Raw genomic sequence first — 19,434 nt, forward strand, 5'->3', positions numbered from 1 at the left:
TGTTTTGGAAATGTCAAAATTTAATGCATGGTATTTTGATTCTTCTTAATATTTTTTCCCTTTTCTCCTCCCTTGGCTATAGAAAATTTTTGGTCTCCTTATTATGTATCATTTTCTGTAAAGAACTGCCTAACTCTGCTGAAATTTTGGGGGGGATAAGAAAGATGATTGTGGGAGGTACATAACTTCTAGCTAAGGAAACATTACAACATTTCAGCAACCTGACTTAGGATAGAAAGGTGCTAATGAAAATCTCTTTTTTTGGATATATGCCAGTAGAAAACTCTTTACCCTGCATAAATGTATTAAGTACTTGATCTTTCAATCTGGAAAATCAAGGAATCTGGTTACTTTGCATCTATGTTATTTGTGCCATGGACTACAGAAACTGCCATGTCTTTACTGCACAGACCCAAAGAATTATTGTCTTAGCTGTATAAAAAAGCTAAATTATGGCATTGTTTTCTGAGTGAGGAAATACAATCAGAAAGATCTAAAATGCTCTGAGTTAACAGGAAAAGCATTTGGAACATGGAATTATAAGAGGAAAACTGTAAAGATAGTGGGTTTTTACAGCTAAAGATAAATTTATGCCTGAGAATAGTGCAGATTAGGTCAAGAATAAGAAAGCTTTCTTTTTAATGCTCTCTGCCCAATCCAGCATGTGTGTCCCCTTAGCCCACAAAACAAGGTTGTACTAGAGATTGTACTCCATCGTTGTATTTAATCTGTAATAAACACCACACTTGTTCCTATCATGCTTTTCTTCACAAATGACACAGATGTATGTTTTTGTAGAATTACTTCTCTAGTTGAACTTTCCAGTTCTGAGCCATTGTTGGAAAAAAACCTCAGCTGTCTGTATTTGGGCATATTTTGTTTGGTTTGGGGTTGGGGTGAGGGACAGTGCAATGAAAGTGTTACCTTCCCTAATCTGTACTGAACTGCCCAGAAACTTCCTGGAAGATAATGAAAGAGTAGGACTTAAACTGTTTCTTTCATTAGGGGTAAATCTATTCCAGTCAAAAGTGACTTCAGCTGGAAATTAATGTAAATCAGAGGAACCCATACAAATTGTGTTCATAAACTCGCACTTACATTCTATGCAATACATTACAAACCTCTTTTTTTAAGTCCCTTTGTTTATCAGAGAGGAAACAGGAGTAAAAAGGAATGTCAGACATCAAGCATTTGTACTCACTGTGTAATTTAATGGTGAGCAGAACTGGAGAAATAAGAGAAATTTACAGTGATAATAATTTATAAGTCACAGCCTTTAGAAAGGCTAGGAAACAGCTGCCCTTTTCTACTGATAGCACTGATTCAGGAGAATCAGAAAGAGGCAATGGTGAACATTTCATTTATTATTCATTAGGAGCTGGATCCAAAATCCACTGAAGGAATTTCCGTGGTACATCTATCTCTTCTGGCGATACCTCACATAATCCAAGAAGATTTACTTTATTATGGCTGTGTCACATCGGTGGCTGTAAATATATGGAAAAGATAAGTCTGTACTCCGCTTCTTAAGAAATCAGGGAAAGAAATGGGAAACAGAGATGACTTCAGTTAGTGGCCTCTGTCCATGATAGGATACATTTACATCACGGAGAATCAATGCATTAACTGTCTTCCTGAGTTTTTCCAAGTCACACTGTTTGCTGTGAAAAATAAAACAACCTGTTTCTAGCAGATTTTTCTAAATTTTCATTGATTTTGTTGATTTCTACCCCCACACTCCTCTGATATCATTACATTAATACATACTGCGCAGTACAAAACAAACCTAAATTTCTGAAGGACAAAAGCCTTTGTGAGATATGTATAAGCAGAACTTACTCTTCTGAAGTGTTTTCAGTAGAATAATCTGTTTAATCTGGAACAGGAAATTACTTCCTTTCATTGCTGAGTCTACTGCGCAAAAGTGTCTTAGACTACAAAGAAAGGACATCCAATATGATATGAAATCATTAAAAATGTAATGGCAAAAGACAGATTTAGTTTTTATTTGCTCTGAGTAGCTAGTATAGGACTAGCTTTAGGAAACAATGCCAGACTGGACATAGGTTTTGGTATTTCATAAGAGCTGTTCAGTTCTGGCAGGTCTGAGTGAGATCTGACTTTCACAGACTCCACAAAAGTTTGATAACTTTTTGACATTTTATGACAAGAGAAGGGTAGAAGTTTCTCTACTAAAAAAAAGGTTAAATAATATATCTTAGAATTACATTTCCCTTCTACACCACTCTGATCTCTCATAGTCGTATCAGCTGATGCATCTGGGCCTTTCTTCTCTTACATTGTTTCTAATGGAGAAGATTCCAGTTTACAGCATAAATTCTTGTTAGCAAGCTTAAATGCATGACCCTGAATTTGTAATCTTGAACTGCTTTCTTTTTTTATTATGTCAGTCCTTCAGGCATTTAGCAACACAAAGGAATTTTTAAAAAAATTCTGTGAATGATGGGATGAATGAAATTTGGCTACCAGAATTTCTCTGCCGTATGGATTCTCTGATGTCTAATTAGGTTTTATGAAGGCTATTAATTCTGCCTGTCATCTTCTATCTAGCTGCCTCTTTCTACCATGCCTATAGTAAGTCTTGAGCTTCCAAAGCCCTAAACCTCCCTCTCTCAAATAAGATTCAGCCTGATCATTTAATTCCAAACAGACACATACAAAAATGCATCAGGCAAACTATGAGTTTTATTTTATTAGGAAAATTAACTGAAATGGCATAAGTGGGCAGCGATAGGAGCTCTTTTGAACTATAAGAACTGGGGAGAGTTTGAATCTATTAAGCAATCCATTAAGTAAGTTTCTCACTGCATTACTATCTAGTCCTTCTTCAAAGCTAGTTTAAAATGTCTGAATCTATAGATCTTCCATTACTTCCCTTGATATACTGATCCCTGACACAATATATCTCACTGATAGGAATTTATTCCATCTTAATTTCCTCAAATTATTCATAGTTATATTCCCCTGTGCCACCATAAATAATTTCTCTTTATCCTTGGGGTGAAATCTCAGCCCCTCAGAAATGATAAGAGTTTTGCTGTTGTGAGTCCAGAATTTCACCCTTGGTTTTGCATGCTTGAGATACTTTAGAATGTTATAATAAGTTATCATTTATGTAGGCCATAAATATATATCTGTTTTAATCAATCACTGGAGAGAGCTTACAAGAGATATGAAGATTGAAATATGAAGTCAGAGCACCTCATTGGAAAGGCAAAAGCATTCATTCAATAAACTGTCATACATGATTAAACAGGTTAGAAAAGAAAGACCACCTGGCAGGTAGAGGCTAAAGAAAATGCTGAATGTTGATTGAAAAATACACATGTCACAGAAGAATGATCTCTTAGAGCATGAAATCCTTCCCTTTGTTGAAATGTCTTTGTCCTTCTATATGAAGCTTTCAGAGTCAGAAAAAAAAAAGGGGGGGGGAAATGTTGAGGTAAAAAAGGCATTAAGTAGCAGAAGAGAAGGACAAATGATTTCCAGGGAAGGGGAGGGGAGGGGAGGGAAGGGATGTAATTTTCCTGAATTTCTTTCCACATCTTTCTCCAAGCTCCAGGACTCATGATTATTCTTCCACCATCTTTTCCTTCTCTCTTCTCCCTACCACAACATTCAGAAGCAATAATTATTACAGCATTGAAGAATACAGTGGCAAGATGAAGCAGAAAATAGAGTTTGGAAAACAAAGAAGCAGCTGGCTGTTATAATTTCTTGTATATGCTTTTCTCATTTTTATTTTTCAGATTTCTCTTTTGACATTTCTGGTATTGTTGACTTTTGTCACAGAGTTAGGTTCATTTGACTAGCCTTCTGCTGTTGCACAGGTAGGTAAGATCTAGGTAGAGCAATATAATATTGAAAAATCAAAGCCATGGTGATTATGCAGTGCCATGACATTCATCCTTTCAAAGAACTTTCAATTTATTGATGAGAACATAATTAAGACTGCCAAGGGGGTCTTACAGAGAGCAAACCCTTCTGCACTGAGGTACCTATCATTATGGACTGAGTGATTCATAAGTCTTTTTCCTACTTTATATTGTTTCCTTTCTCATTTCTTGGGCTTTCAGTCTACATGCACAACTATCATCACAGTGATACACAGCACAGATGACTATTGTGCTGGCCTCTGACAATGGAAGGCTTTCCTATAGGATAATGATGACGTGACATCAAAGAAAGCAGAATGTTTTAGCAGAATGATGGGGTGGCTTTACCTTTAAAAGAGATGGAATTAAATTTCAATATAAAAGATCCATGGCACTATTTTCAGATTGTATTTTGCAACAGAAGCCTAAACAGCATATTTATATAACATGACATTCTGATGTTTTCACTTTATGTGAGTATTTTCAAATAATTCTAAAAGACTCATGTAAACCAGATACATTTAATCTCTTTGCTCGCAGTGTTTCCCAGCTGCTGGATCAGAACTCAGAAATTATTTGTCATTGAAAAAATTTGACAGAAAAAGGCTAAATATGCCATCATTCAATATTAAATGCTGTAAACAACCAAAGTTACATCAACCTTGGTAAGTTACCCTGCCAATCTATAGTTACTGACTACCCTAATAAGAAAAAATTAACCCTATGCAACTATGCAAATGGATACAGATGAAACTGCTACATAGTTTTCATTCTATACTTCGCATTAGACTCCTTGTCCTTTCCCTATGTACAGAAATTACTTCTTCAGAACATGCAGGCATTAAAATAAGTGACTGAATTGTTCAGGTACTCATTGGCTTAGGAAGACAAGCCCATCTAGTTTGCATTTTGTATGTGAATATCTGGTAGCCTTGTTCAAGGCCCAGGTCCATGCTCCTCACTGGGATAATTTTACATGAGAGACATATTTTCACAGCTAAATCCTTGCAATTTTACCCTGAGATCTTAAATTAAAATCATAGACTTTTTATACTCCATATCCTTTTATCCCACTGCAGCTTGCACTTACTGTGTAGATGTCATTTGGGTACTGGCTGAGGACGCCAGCGCAAGGGCAGCGCTCCTCTCCCTGCTCAGCCACACTGTGTGAGACTTGGTGCTAGTGGGTAAGGACCTGGTCCAAACAAAGGTCTCTAATGTGGAGTTCTGGTGAAACAAGGTGCCTAAACCCAAACTCTGATCAGAAAAACTCTTTTCAGCACTAACTGAACCTGCAGGAACATTTTTTCTTTTTTCTTTAACAGTAAAATTTCCCATGTGCCTACACCCGTGAACATCTAGAAGCATCCACTCTGAAGAAAGTGGTGCAGTTCTGCACTGTGTTCAGAGGGCTAAGCCTAGCTGGGGCCCAAAAAAGAGACTTTCCCCAACCTGACTACCCTGAATGGGTTGTGTGTCCTCTGGACACAATTAAATTCAGGAATAAGGCAGGATTCCTTGCCTAGTGGAGTGCTTCCACCCACTTTCTTTAAAACACAAGTAGAAGAAATACTATAAATGTTGTTGGCCTCCTCCACATAAGGTCTACCTCAGGATGTGTGTGAAATAACAATATTCAGTTCTTGTGAAGAAAACCCAGTCACATCACCAATGCCCAGTGAAGCACTCCTGTCACTGTCTATCTGTAGGCTGTTCAGGGCTGGGCTGATGCTCCACTCTTCTTGTCAAAATTATACTGCTACAGGAAAGGATTTAAGCAAGAGAGGAGTGAATTGCATAGTCAGTGGGGCACTCATTTGAGAAGTAAGACTCTGGAGTCCCATTTCTTCTTCCAAGCAATGGTTCTGAATTTTAACCAATGACCAGAATTTCAGGGTAGGCAACCTTTTGTGAGAATTACATTTATAGATGCAGTTGAAATACTCAGGATTTCAGGTTAGCCAACCTTTTACATGTATCCTAAAAAAATATAAAAAATAAAAAGTAAAAAATAAAACAATCTAATTCAAAGTTTCATTGGTATTTCAATTTCTCTACACTCCAGAGCTCTGCATAAGTTTTTGCTGTCCCCATATTACATTAGATGTCCAACCCAATGTTCCTATTGCAAATTTCATTATCCCTCTAGCCATGAAAATTTAATCTCAGATATGCCAATAGGAAACAGAGAAGAGAATTTAACAGAGCTTTAGCATTAATCTTCAAGGTATTAAAATTTTCCTCAGGTAGAAAAGAAAATATTTTTATCTCCTGAAGTCACACTGAATATTGGTAAGCATTAGAAAGAATTTTTTTCTTTTTTTTTTTTTTTTCACTTTATCTCCTGCAACAGCCATTAGGCATTCTGTAAAAATCAAATCTGAAGTCACTAGATGTATTTCCAAAGACTTAACACAAGCTCTCTCAGTGCCATTCTACCTAAGGATTTCTTATTACAAATGATGGAAATGCAGTTCAAAATAAAGGAGTTTTCCATAATCAGCTGAGTTTTTCATAACTGAGATATTTTCTAAAAGTTTTTTTTTAAGTTAAAATATAGATAAATAAATACATCACCAAGCTTCATTGCCTTTTCCTATGATTTGTTTCATAAAAGAAATAGAAGTAGATGAATAAAAAATGAAGAAAAATGAATCAGATTAAAATAAAAATACACCAAAGAACTCACATTTGTTCTTACCAGCCCACTTTTCTAAAATAATTCAAAATGAACAAACAAAATGAGGCAATCAAAACAGATTTAATATTCCCTGGTGTAAGGAATTAAGTTAACATTAGGAATTAAAATGCAAATTACCTATCAGAGATGTAGGACAACATATTTTGTGATGGAAGAAAAAGGAGAGAGGAAATTCAGTTGCCAAATGTAGAGTATTTCTACATATCAAGTTTTTTTGGTAAGTCAGCTCGAACAATGCAAAAGGGAAAGTCTGCAAGAACTCAGGCCCATTCCTTATGCTGTCTTCCCAGAATACTTGATGTACCATTCCTATTCTTAGCCATGGCCATTCCCAAGCATAGTTGCAATCTGGCTTGGTAAACACAGGTTGTCACCATGGTATGCCATTGTTAGCTACTCCATCAAAAGGGTCTGGAAGGGACAGATGATTTCACATCATTTCACAGTGAAATGCATGGTAGAATAAACTTTGATTTCTTTCTGGACTCAAAGGTTAGAAAATAAAATTTCCAATATTTTTACCATATAAATTTCATTTTGAAAGTTAGGTATACAAGTTTTAATGAAAAGTTTTGGGAAAAATGCTTTACTGTTATTTTGATTTATCAGTTTTCATCGGAGATTTTGCCAGAACTTTTTCTCAGTTTAATTTTCAGGTTGCATCCAAACATACTGTATTTTTCTCCCCTCTCTCATAAAAGGCAGTATCAATAGGTGATGTTACTGAACAGAAGGAACCCAAAAATATTTATAGCCCCAAACTGCTGCAGAGAATCCTTATGTCTATGTAAAGCACGCTGGATTTGTTTTGAACAAAATCTGTAGGCAAGACTTCTTAATGCAATTAAAGCAATTTTAAATTTTGTCCTTTCTGGCAGACTCTGTTTATTCGGTTAAAACACATACTATTCCTATCTATCTCATATCAATGAGAGATAAGGATTATTTTTGTCTATAGGATCTTGCTGTTGTCCTTAGCCACCATATTAATGATCAAAATATAAACAATACAAATGATAATACAGGGCAACGTGCATTTAGCTTGGTAAGCTTAGGTCAACAAATGCCTGTTGTATTACTCTCTCATAGGCAAAAAAAGCCTAAAGCCATTTGTTTAAAAGCTGACAAAGTCAGTCAGCATAGTGGTGTTAGTGTACCATAGTCTGTAGGGAAAAATTGCACTTAATTAAACATTCATGAGATTCAGAGCCACTCATCTTCATCACCACTCTCTCCCTGGCAATAAAAGTATTATTTCTGATACAGCTTGTCTAAATCAGTCATGTGGGTTTGTATTTCTCAGTGTTTTACCAAGTATGCCTGGCGATTACCTGAATTTATTCCTTCATTCAGTAGATTTCTCAATGTACAGTGGGATTAGAGATCATTCAGATCTGTGACTGTTCATGCCAAGGTACAATGCAATAGGCTTTCTTATGTGGGGATGAAACAGGATAAATACAGAGGACAAGGTTTCTCAGCCAAGAGGTGATGCGAGTCAGAGGCACATCGAAAACATGACACCTTTAGATACACTTGAGTGTAGGAGGGGGCTGCAGGAAGTAGCATAATTGATTGCGGGCAGTGTTGTGTTCTTTGAATCAGTAAAGCAGCTGTGGCTTTCTATGGTATTGGACAGATATGACCTGCTTCTGTGTTTCTGCAGCTGAGAGTGCTTTTTGTCATAGCCAGGGGAAAACAGTTATTAAGGATCAATATAGAAGTGTCTTATCTTTTGGACACAGGCGTTAATCACTAAGAAGACTAAGAAGGAGTTGCTTGTACTTCCCTGACACTGGATTTGTTGCCACGGCCATATTTCACTATCCCTGTCAGAAGTGCTGTTCCAGTATCAGGAACAGCTAGCTGCTCTTCCTAAACCATGCCTTGCCTCTGTAATGTGTGCAGGGCTGCCAAGTGCTTGCATGACAGCAACAATCTGGCAGTCCCTCCTTATCCTTACATCCTACTTATCCTGCCATGCACCCAGCAGGAATTTCTGCCTCTGAACCTTGTAGCCATGAGAGATTGCAACAGCATTTGCCCTGGCAGCCGCGGTCTCTGTTGCTCTCTCTCTCCTTTTGCTCCTCTGCCTGTTGGGCCACAGAAGGGTAAGGATGGTGATGAGCAGATGCACAGGTAAGGAGTCAGTGCTAGCAGAAGTCATCTTTAGAAATCTTCCTCTGCCCTAGCACCTTTACATACAGCCCTGCACAGTGTTTTTCTGAGTCACCCCAGGTCTCAGCCTCTCACACCCTAGCATAACCCCATGCACCCCTCATGCCAGCTCTCACAGCTCATGTGTCCACCGACACCGTAAGCCTGTCCACCAAGTATCTTTCTGTAAACACCAGAGACCACGGAGTACCTGTGTGATGGGTTGACCCTGGCTGATTGCCAGGTGTCCACCAAAGCTGTTCTATCACTCCCCCTCCTCAGCTGGACAGGGAAGAGAGGAAATATAACAAAGAGCTTGTGGGTCGAGATAAGGACAGGAGAAAGATCACTCACCAATTACTGTCACGGGCAAAACAGACTCAGCTTGGGGAAATTTAACTCACTTTATTACAAAACAACCAGAGTAGGGTAATGAGAAATAAAACCAAATCTCAGAACACCTTCCCTCCACCCCCCCCTTCTTCCCGGGTGCAACTTCACTCCTGGATTCTCTACCAACCCCCCCAGCAGCACAGGGGGACGGGGAATCGGGTTTACGGTCCGTTCATCACACGTTATTTTCTGCCGCTTCATCCTCCTCAGGGGCAGGACTCATCACACTCTTCCCCTGCTCCAGCGTGGGGTCCCACCCACGGGAGACAGTCCTCCACGAACTTCTCCAGTGTGGGTCCTTCCCACGGGCTGCAGTTCTTCATGAACTGCTCCAGCGTGGGTCCCTTCCATGGCGTGCAGTCCTTCAGAAGCACACTGCTCCAGCATGGGTCCCCCACGGGGTCACAAGTCCTGCCAGAAAACCTGCTCCATGGACTCCTCTCTCCACAGATCCGCAGGTCCTGCCAGGAGCCTGCTCCAGCGCGGACTTCCCATGGGGTCACAGCCTCCTTCGGGAACCCACCTGCTCTGGTGTGGGGTCCTCCACGGGCTGCAGGTGGATATCTGCTCCACCATGGACCTCCATGGACTGCAGGGGGACAGTCTGCCTCACCATGGTCTTCACCATGGGCTGCAGGGGAATCTCTGCTCCGGCGCCTGGAGCACCTCCTCCTCCTCCTTCTTCACTGACCTTGGTGTCTGCAGGGTTGTTTCTCTTAAATGTTCTCACTCCTCTCTCTGGCTGCCGTTTACTGTCTATCCCAACTTTTTTGCTTCTTAAAAATGTTATCACAGAGGTGTTACCACTATGGGTTCGGCCTTGGCCGGCGGCGGGTCCGTCTTAGAGCCGGCTGGTATTGGCTCTCTCTCGAACACAGGGGAAGCTTCCAGCAGCTTCTTACAGAAGCCACCCTTGTAACCCCCCCCGCTACCAAAACCTTGCCACACAAAGCCAATACAACTTGCTGTTTCTTTGATTTGTAAAACTCCTCCCATCGACACTAAGAAGACCTTCTGCTGTGTAGGATGTGGTGCAAGGTATGGGCACAGGCTGAAGTTCACAGTTGTTTGTGTTAAAAAGATACAATAGTCATGACAGAACTAAGGCAAAACCACAAAAGACCATGGGAGTTGTGCACATCTATACTAGAGATGTGATCTTATTTCCCATGTATGATGTATCTTTACACATCAGAGCCTGCTACTTGTAGCTGCTGCTTGAGACAGGATTTATAGGGACAGTTTATACCCTGTTTCCTGCCTCAGCTCCCTCAAGCTCTTCTTCTAATTTCTGTATTTATTTTTCATAATCTGAGGCAAGAGTCAGACCTGCCATGAGAATATATCTCTCTTAAAACTGTAAGAAAGGGAATGCTTTATGTAAGTATTAATTCTTACTAGCTCAAAGGGACAGTTAGGAGACAGGAACCAGCTCTGCATAAAAAAAGCTATTAGAGACCTGGCTGTGTAAAGTTGAAAGAACCACTCCCAGAAAACAAAAGGCAAGAAATGCCTAAATGATGCACAGTAAAAAGAAGCCGCCAAAGGGAATGGGGGTCACAGGGAAGGACTCTGAGGTATGAGCCTGAAGTACATTGTTGTACGTGTTTTTACCACAGCACCTTGCCCTTTATTCGTAGCCCTGTAGATTTAGCACCCCCCAGAGGATACAGTATTTTTCCACATGACTCATTTGTTTTAAGACTTCATACTACCCCCATCAGTGTGGGATGCAATGAATAGAACTATTGTATAGAATTAGTGTGCCCAGTTAAACAGTTCTTGGTTTTCAACTTACTGGCTGATCTTCAGAGAGGTGTAAAGAGGTACCTCTGTATTAGATTCTGCAAAGCCCTCTGGTTGATATTATATAAATGCTAAATATTGTATTATTTTAAAGCATGCTAACACTGGAACCCAGAGGGATGAATACATTTTTGTTTTTTATTTTCAGCGGAAAAGAAACTGAAGCTGAAAATAAAATATGGTTCCTGGATAGTCAGCCTACTGTATACAGAGGATGGGGAAACTAAATGAAACCCATTCACAGTAGGTTAAAGTTGGCCACAGGAGCAGCTGACATTGGAACATTACTAGAGAGACCATGTTGTTGTGAGTTTATTGACGGCTTCATGAACAGCAGAAATAAACAGAGCACTGGGTTTTAATTTTAGGGTGTATTTGTACCCTAGTAAACTAAAGACCCCAATGACGTCTGCCTCGAGTAAGTGGGACCACCTCTGCTTTTTTTTTTAACAAACACTGTTAAAAGATGTTTCAGCACTGAAGAGGTGCACCGTACAGCATGTGTATTGTCTTCATCTGAGTTATCAACAAGCACTGCTTTCAAGGAGTGGTAAAATCTCATTTTTACCTACTTTCATTGCATTTAAAATATTTCAGCTTTGAAAGTAAGAGGTCCTCTCCTATGATGACAGTCTAAAGAAAGATTGGCTGCATTCTCCAGCTTCCTCAGCACTGTACCCCTGCGAAGGGATAGCACAGCTGTGGTGAGAACTTGGTGCACAATTAAAGCATTTTGTACCCATAAAAAAGCAGAGAGTGAGTGCTGAGGGCACATAATCGGTGCCAGACCAATACCTGTAATCAAGCAATGGCAATTTTTTTTTCCTGAAAGTGCTGCCCTTCCATGGATACTACAAGGAGTCAGGACAAGGACTTCAGAAGCAAGGGCCTGACAGTATTCAAGAGTCAGATTCAAGCAAACCTTTGCAAGTGTTTGCACTCTCCAAATGTATTTGAACCTTTAATTTGAAAAGTATTTCTTAAGTAGTCAGTCTCATGTGGTTTCTCTCATGTTCCTTAATTCCAAGCTTGCTGCTTTTGGGTGCTAGGCAGCTAAGTCTAAGCGATCTGCCTGGATCCAGATACATACAACAGTAGTCTGTATCATGCAAATTATGGATTTGTTTTATTCTACAGACTGAGTCACAAGACTTGAATGTTTCATGGTGTGGTCTTCACCCTGCCTTGGACATCTGACCTGGAATACCAATCAAGTAGTACCTGGATGTCTGGTAAATATATACATTAGTAGCTACGCTTCTGTGAGGACAACAACTGATGATCCCTCCCACTCATTCACCATCTCTGTCCTTCTCCATCACAAAACTTAGTCCCAGAGGGCAGATCTCCATTCCTCAAAGAAAATATAAGTCTGCCAATGCCCACAATGTCCTTGTCTTGACCCATACAATACAGCTGCACCATTGTGATGCATTACTTTGCTTGAAAAGAGATGAATCTTTTAAGTAAAACTTTGGGGTAGCAGATTCAGGCTACTAGGTTTAAATGTTTTTTTAACTCAGAAGACTGCTAAGAATACTTATAAGTGGTTTATAAGTGGTATAGTTAGCAGGAGTCAGTACTAATTATGTTCACAAACTGGCGGTAATGACATGAGCAAAATTTCTCTTCCATGATGAATTCTTAGTGTTATGAACTCAGAAGTAAAATAAACAATTGCCAGAGGAATGATCTAAAGCCAAAATGGCCCGTTTTTGAATGTGGGAACCACATGAACTTCTGACAGAAGCTGAGGTTCACTTTTTTGTTGTGATCTTGATGGGAGAGCATTTACACAGACAGAAATATAGGGAACTCAATATATGAAAAAGGACAAAGTATTATTACTGCATACAATGCCTTTTCTGCCATAGACTGGCTGAAAATACTAACTTGCTATTCCACAGTTGCCACCTTCTCCAAGCACAAGAAAGTATCTTGTATGTATTGTACCAAATCTTCTAGCAGGAAAAGAGTATTTCTGTCTCAAATTGCCAAAATTAGAGTTGTCCACATGACAAATTTCCTCTCCACAATTCATTCAGAGATTTGCCATTAAAAGAATATGGTCAGACTAAATAAAGACAATAAACTTTATTAGATAGAATAGAGTGTAAGTGTAATGAAAATTATTTTAAAGAAGGGATGAGATAAAGTATTGCTTTGGAGACGGTGTCTTCTAACAAGCCCAGGCAGGATAGTGTTTGCGTTTAGAAATATTCAGACATCCTCAAACAACCATTTTCCCAAATGAATTATTTACTGTCTCACATACTGAACATATTTTTCTGTTCAACTAGTGTTCATTAGTTAAGTCTAATTTCCTTGACTTATTCATTATTCAACTATACTTCACACTTATTTGATGAGAATTTCCCCACCAGGGATTGATCATTCATTCAGTATTTCAGTCTTAGATAATCCAAATTAAAGCTGTGTTGGTTAATTGTAATTATTCTCATATGTCACATGCTATTTTTCCTGAATGAATGAATTTAGTGATTATAATCTGAACAAAGGCTTAAAGAGGTCAGTAGAGTTTGAGTTTCCCAGGAACAGGCATTCATTTAATGAGCAGTTAAAGATAAAAACTGCATCCTGTGGATGCTGACAGCACTATCTTAAAGGTCCATGTGGGAGGAGGCAGGTCTTTTTCGTTCTCGCACCTTAAAGGAAAAAAAACCACACACCACATTGCATTTCTAATGTCTACGGGCCTCAAAAGAGATGGGCTAAAGAACATAATTTTTTTGCTGACCAGGGTCAAATTTCTCACTGAAGCAAAGCAAATAACTGTATAAGGCTGTTTTGAAATATTATATTGCAAAGTCAAGGTTATAAAACAATTTAGTTTCCTAATTTCATATCTTTTGATTGTTTAACTTGGAAGCTTAACTTCTGAATTGCATGTGATGACTTTTATATAACTTGATTACCATTATATGGTAAATAATTATACTTGCAGCTGAACCTGAGGGGATTTTTTTTTCAGATAGGTTATCTCTTTTTCTGAAAGCTAAACAGGATGTTCAGAACCTTGAGACAGTCACCAAAATTATCATGTGGTAGCTGCTACTGTTTTCTGTACCTTTATAACTGTTTTAGTATAGGACTGAAAAAACATGCAAAAGTGACCACATGCTCAACCCCATCCTTCTCTAGGCACTTTTGGAATATTAGTCATACTGGCAGGTGATCTTTGTTCCATGTTTAGCAGAGAAAAGAAAATCTTTCAATTTCTTCTCTCTTTCACTGTTAATAAAAAAAGTTAGACTTCTAAACCTTTCCCTTTGCATAGTTGTTTTTAAGCTTATGGCTGAAGTCCCCCTTTATATCAGTAACAATTTAATCCTTAACACACTCTTAACTTTCACCACATACTTAATTTTAATTAACAAAGGATCAGAAAAAATCTTTAATTAACCTGTATTGCTGTCTTCCCCCAAATCAACTGTTCAACCTCTCCAGGAGTGAGAACAAAAATAGAAAAAGAGATGCTGCCAGGGTATGCTGGGTTGTTTGTTTCTTTCTTTCTTTAGCTGTGTGTCAACACAGAAAGAAGGGTTATTGGAACAGATAACGTAGTTTTTCACAGTTCTTCCAGGATACTCTTTCTTAAAGTATGGTCTGCCAGCAACTTCTGGTTGTCAATACGTCAGAATTTTGTGTGGGAAATGACAAAGAAATCACACATTTACACTCAGGAGGCAAGCAAGTCAACAAACAGAATGATGTAAAGAAATAAATAAACACTCAAAATTTAACTTAAGTTTTAGCTGTAAAAGAAACAAGCGGGAACTCTGCAAAAGATGGTATGTGGGGTTTTCTGGAAAAGTTAAACAATTGTTCAAACAAAGAGGTTTAAAAAACCCTGATCTGGGATGCACTGAGGATGAGAAGAAATCTACCATTCAGACTCTTCTCTAGATGAACTCACTGAAAGTGCTGAAGACATTCAGTTACCTTCCAAAAGTCCTTTTTTCCCTTGCAAAGCTCTCATCTCTGAATTTTCCTGAAGAAAAGTCATTCATCCACAGGGTTCACAGAATTTTGCAGTAATACTTAAGGTTTCCAAAATCTCTGTGAGTTATCTATTTTAGAGCTAGTAGGATTTTGTAATTCTATTTCCAGAAAACTTTGATGAAATGTTTTCACTAATTAAAGAAAGAACAGAACTCAGCTTTTCTGTTCCATGTTGTCCTCTATTTTTCCAACAGCTATAAAGATTACACCCAGTAAAAGCTGGATGAATGGTGAAAATGAGATGATAAATTATTGGCCTGAGGTCTAGATGTGTTTTTCTCCCATTTCTGTGTTTTTTCCTGGAACTCCAGTTGTTTTCTACTTTTCAGATTCCAAGATTTAACATCATTTCCATGTTTTTCTGTCTTTTGAGTTACATTTTCTTTTTGTCTGGTCAAGGAAGGCAGAATTATTCTATAGGTTAAAAAATAAAACAACAAAAAAAATTATAAAGATAAATCATCAGTGCTCAATCCCAGACATATAATAAAAGTTTAGTGGTGGTGTTGCATATTTTTGTGCACAACAGAGAATATTTCCAGACATTGCTGTCCTTCCTCCTCTTTCTTCCTGAGGAAAGGTATGATGTTCTTTCACCAGAAAACTGATACCATCTTCTTAAAGCCTTCTTTTAAAGTTCTTAGGTGGCACAAGCTCTCAGCTTCTACAATAAGCGGTTTTCAAACTATAGCTTAGGGTCCCTGGGGAAAACCCCTGGACCGCAAGTGGTCCACAGAAGGTAACTAAGAAAAATATGCCTACTGAAACATGACATTTACTATCCCCAGACCTGGTTCCTCAATGGCAAAAAATCAAGGGTATGCTTCTTTTAAATGTCCAAATCCACGTGTAGGCATCCTAATTTGTTTGTAAACAAACTTATGACATGAAAAGTTTATATTTATTGTTTATTTTACAATGTATTCATGCAACTATCATTATTTAAAGTACATACTTAGCAAGAAAACACACATACTAGAACAAACTAAACAGACCGTGAAGCAAAAATACACTAAACTTTTGGTTAAAAGTGGAATTATAGAATCATAGAATCATTTAGGTTGGAAATGACCTTCAAGATCATTGAGTCCAACCATTATCCATGCCCACTAAACCATGTACTGGAGTACCTTGTCTACATGCTTTTTGAATACCTCCAGGGATGGTGACTCAACCACTTCCCTGGGCAGCCTATTCTAATGTCTGACAACCCTCTCAGTAAAGAAACTTTTCCTAATATCCAACCTAAATCTCCCTTGCTGCAACTTGAGGCCATTTCCTCTTGTCCTATCACCAGCCACATGACAGAAGAGACCAGTACCCACCTCACTACAACCCCCCTTTCAGGTAGTTGTAGAGAGCTATAAGGTCTCCCCTCAGCCTTCTTTTCTCCAGACTGAACAGCCCCATTTCCCTCAGCTGCTCCTCATAAGACTTGTGCTCCAGGTCCCTCACCAACTCAGTTGCCCTTCTCTGGACACGCTCCAACACCTCAATGTCTCTCCTGTAGTGAGGGGCCCAAAACTGAACACAGTACTCGAGGTGTGGCCTCACCAGTGCCAAGTACAGGGGAACAACCACCTCCCTGCTCCTGCTGGCCGCACTATTTCTGATACAAGCCAGGATGCTGTTGGCCTTCTTGGCCACCTGGGCACACTGCTGGCTCATATTCAGCCAGCTGTCAACCAGCACCCCCAGGTCTTTTTCTGCCGGGAAGCTTTCCAGCCACTCTTCCCCAAGCCTGTAGCGCTGCATGGGGTTGTTGTGACCCAAGTGCAGGACCCGGCACTTGGCCTTGTTGAACTTCATACGATTGCCCTCAGCCCATTGATCCAGCCTGTCCAGATCTCTTTGTAAAGCCTCCCTACCCTCAAGCAGATCGACCCTGCCTCCCAACTTGGTGTCGTCTGCAAACTTGCTGAGGGTGCACTCCATCCCCTCATCCAAATCATTGATAAAGATATTAAACAGAATGGGGCCCAACACTGAGCCCTGGGGAACACCACTTGTGACCCACCACCAACTGGATAACCCCACTCACCACAACCCTTTGGGCTCGTCCATCCAGCCAGTAATGTAATGATCCTCACAGGTCAATGCAAAGCTTATAATGCTGATCTATGGAAGTAATGAATTTTAAGATGGTCTTTGGAGAATACCATGTCTACCTAAGTGCAAAGCTTAAAGTCATTTGACCAATATCTGGCTATGCGTAAATGAAAAGTTTGGCTCTGGAAGAGAGAATCCATATCCAGGAATTAATTTGCATATGGTTTCATAAATTAAAGCCACATGACAAAAATTCTAAATTACAAAAAGAAAAATAATCCCATTTCATAGACAGTACTATTAAGAAGCCCCCTGCCCACACTCTGTATTTCAGTAGTTATGAAGCCTCCAGAAGTTCATCTGAGTGCCTCCAGAAACTCAGTGTTCAAACCTAGCTGAATCTTAATCACAGATGACTTAACTTTTGTCATCCCTTGGCATGGATCTGTTACCACAGAGACAATCAATTTGTCTGAATCAATGCAGTCTGAACAATGGAGTAAATGGAAAACTCTTCACAGCAAGAAGCATTCAATTTCATTCCTGAGTGAAGACAACTCAGAGCGTCTATTCTGCCTGCCAAGCAAGACAATTCCATTGTTCAGGACTTAACAGGCATTGTGGCAAAAGTCATGAAAACTCTGTTTGTTTCCAGCAATGTTAGGGCACAGCACTCTGAATCATAAATCTCGATAACTATTTTACATTAGGTCTTGTCAAACTTGGAGCATAATATTTGCCATCATGATCTGGTCACATCTCTTCACTCCTACTGTCACAAACAATGTATCTGTACTTTGGTGTTTCTGTGCAAAACAACAAAGAGAACAGAGAGTAAGATAATAATAACCTTGAATGAAAAACAATAATAATTTTCTTTATAATCACTTGGGGGGCTTAGGGCCTGCTCAATATTCTTCCTCCAACAGATATGCAGTCTCTGGTTTTCAGCTTCTTTCCCCTTCTAATTTTGTTCTTTCACCTACGTCCAAAAGGAACCATAGTTAGATAAGCCACTATTTGCTCCATCATTAACCGCATTTAAGTAACAATTTTACTTATGGGTAATAAAGAAAATAGATATCGATAAGCAAGGATTGCATTTTTTCTCAATAAGCATGAGTTTCTCTATAAAATACATGGCAGTCATCCATTTATTATCAATAACTCAAAGGCTTAGACTCTATCACTTAAGTTTTACTATCTTGGTTTCTCTTCAACAGTGAATGTTTTTTGCAATTTCAAAGTCAACGGATGAAATAAAATTATTTTGGAGTATTAAAGAAAATCAGTGTCAAAACCCCTCTGTTTTATGCTGTTTAGATCCTGCAAAAAGATTGACTTGCTGAAAACAGACAGCAGTTTTTTCTTTTTCTTTTTAGAAAGCAATGGACTAAAGTCTCCTTAGAAATCTAAGTGCACCAGTTAAACTCCAGTCCACAGTTTTTGCTCAAAGTTTGCCTTATCTTTGATGGAAGATTTTCCTGAGGAAAGGCTGCTACTAGGGTCAAATGATTACACAGGTGCCTGAAATTTATTTTGGTGGCTTTAATTTTTTGAAAGATACTAGCGTAATTTCAATACAGTTTAACCAATAGGAGCTTTACAGTACAATATTCACCATAGTTATTAAAAGCATAAAGTACTGAAAGATGTGAACTTTACCAGAGCAACATTTTTGTGGGGAGTAAATCTTTTGCTTTTGAAAAATAAATATTTCTTTAATCACATATTACAGACATTTTAACCACGGATTTCTGAACAGCACATCTGTTCCTATGTCCACAGTGACGCATCATGTGGTGACATGTCCCATCTATTTATGTCAAGTAGCCCATGTTACATCGGTAGGATACCACGTGTAAGAGAATAGGGAATTCTTATACATATAATACAGAGGAATATATACATAACTGGGAATATGCATGTTTGTATGTGTGTGCCAAAAAGAAACGAATACCTTCATATGAAAAAGAAGGGTCTTGGATCCAGTTCTGATTTCAGTGGCAGTTTTGGCCAGTTAAGCTAAGGATGTGGACTCATGAAGGAAAAATGTGTGTATGTGGTATGAACGCAGGGGGCTTACTCTTTTTTTTAATCGAAGTGCAACAAGTAAAATACCTAATATGGAAGGGTATTGATGTCTTCCTGGCTACATTTAATACCACTGTCCCATTACATATCTGATTCTGATATCTAAATTCTTTTAGTTTTTCCAAGGGAACAGCAGTTTCTGAAATGTTTTTAAATGTGATCTGTTCTTACTTGTTTCCTATTCAAGATACTGGAATTTTAAGTGTCTGGTATTTCTGATTTCTTGGAATGTTTCCAAAATGTTTCTGGCTCAAAACCAGATAACTTGGCCTAAAAATATGGCATTCTTTTGAGTTCAGTAAGTAGTATTGACTG

This window comes from Aquila chrysaetos, chromosome 4, assembly GCF_900496995.4.
Source record: "Aquila chrysaetos chrysaetos chromosome 4, bAquChr1.4, whole genome shotgun sequence".
Lineage (NCBI taxonomy): Eukaryota > Metazoa > Chordata > Aves > Accipitriformes > Accipitridae > Aquila > Aquila chrysaetos.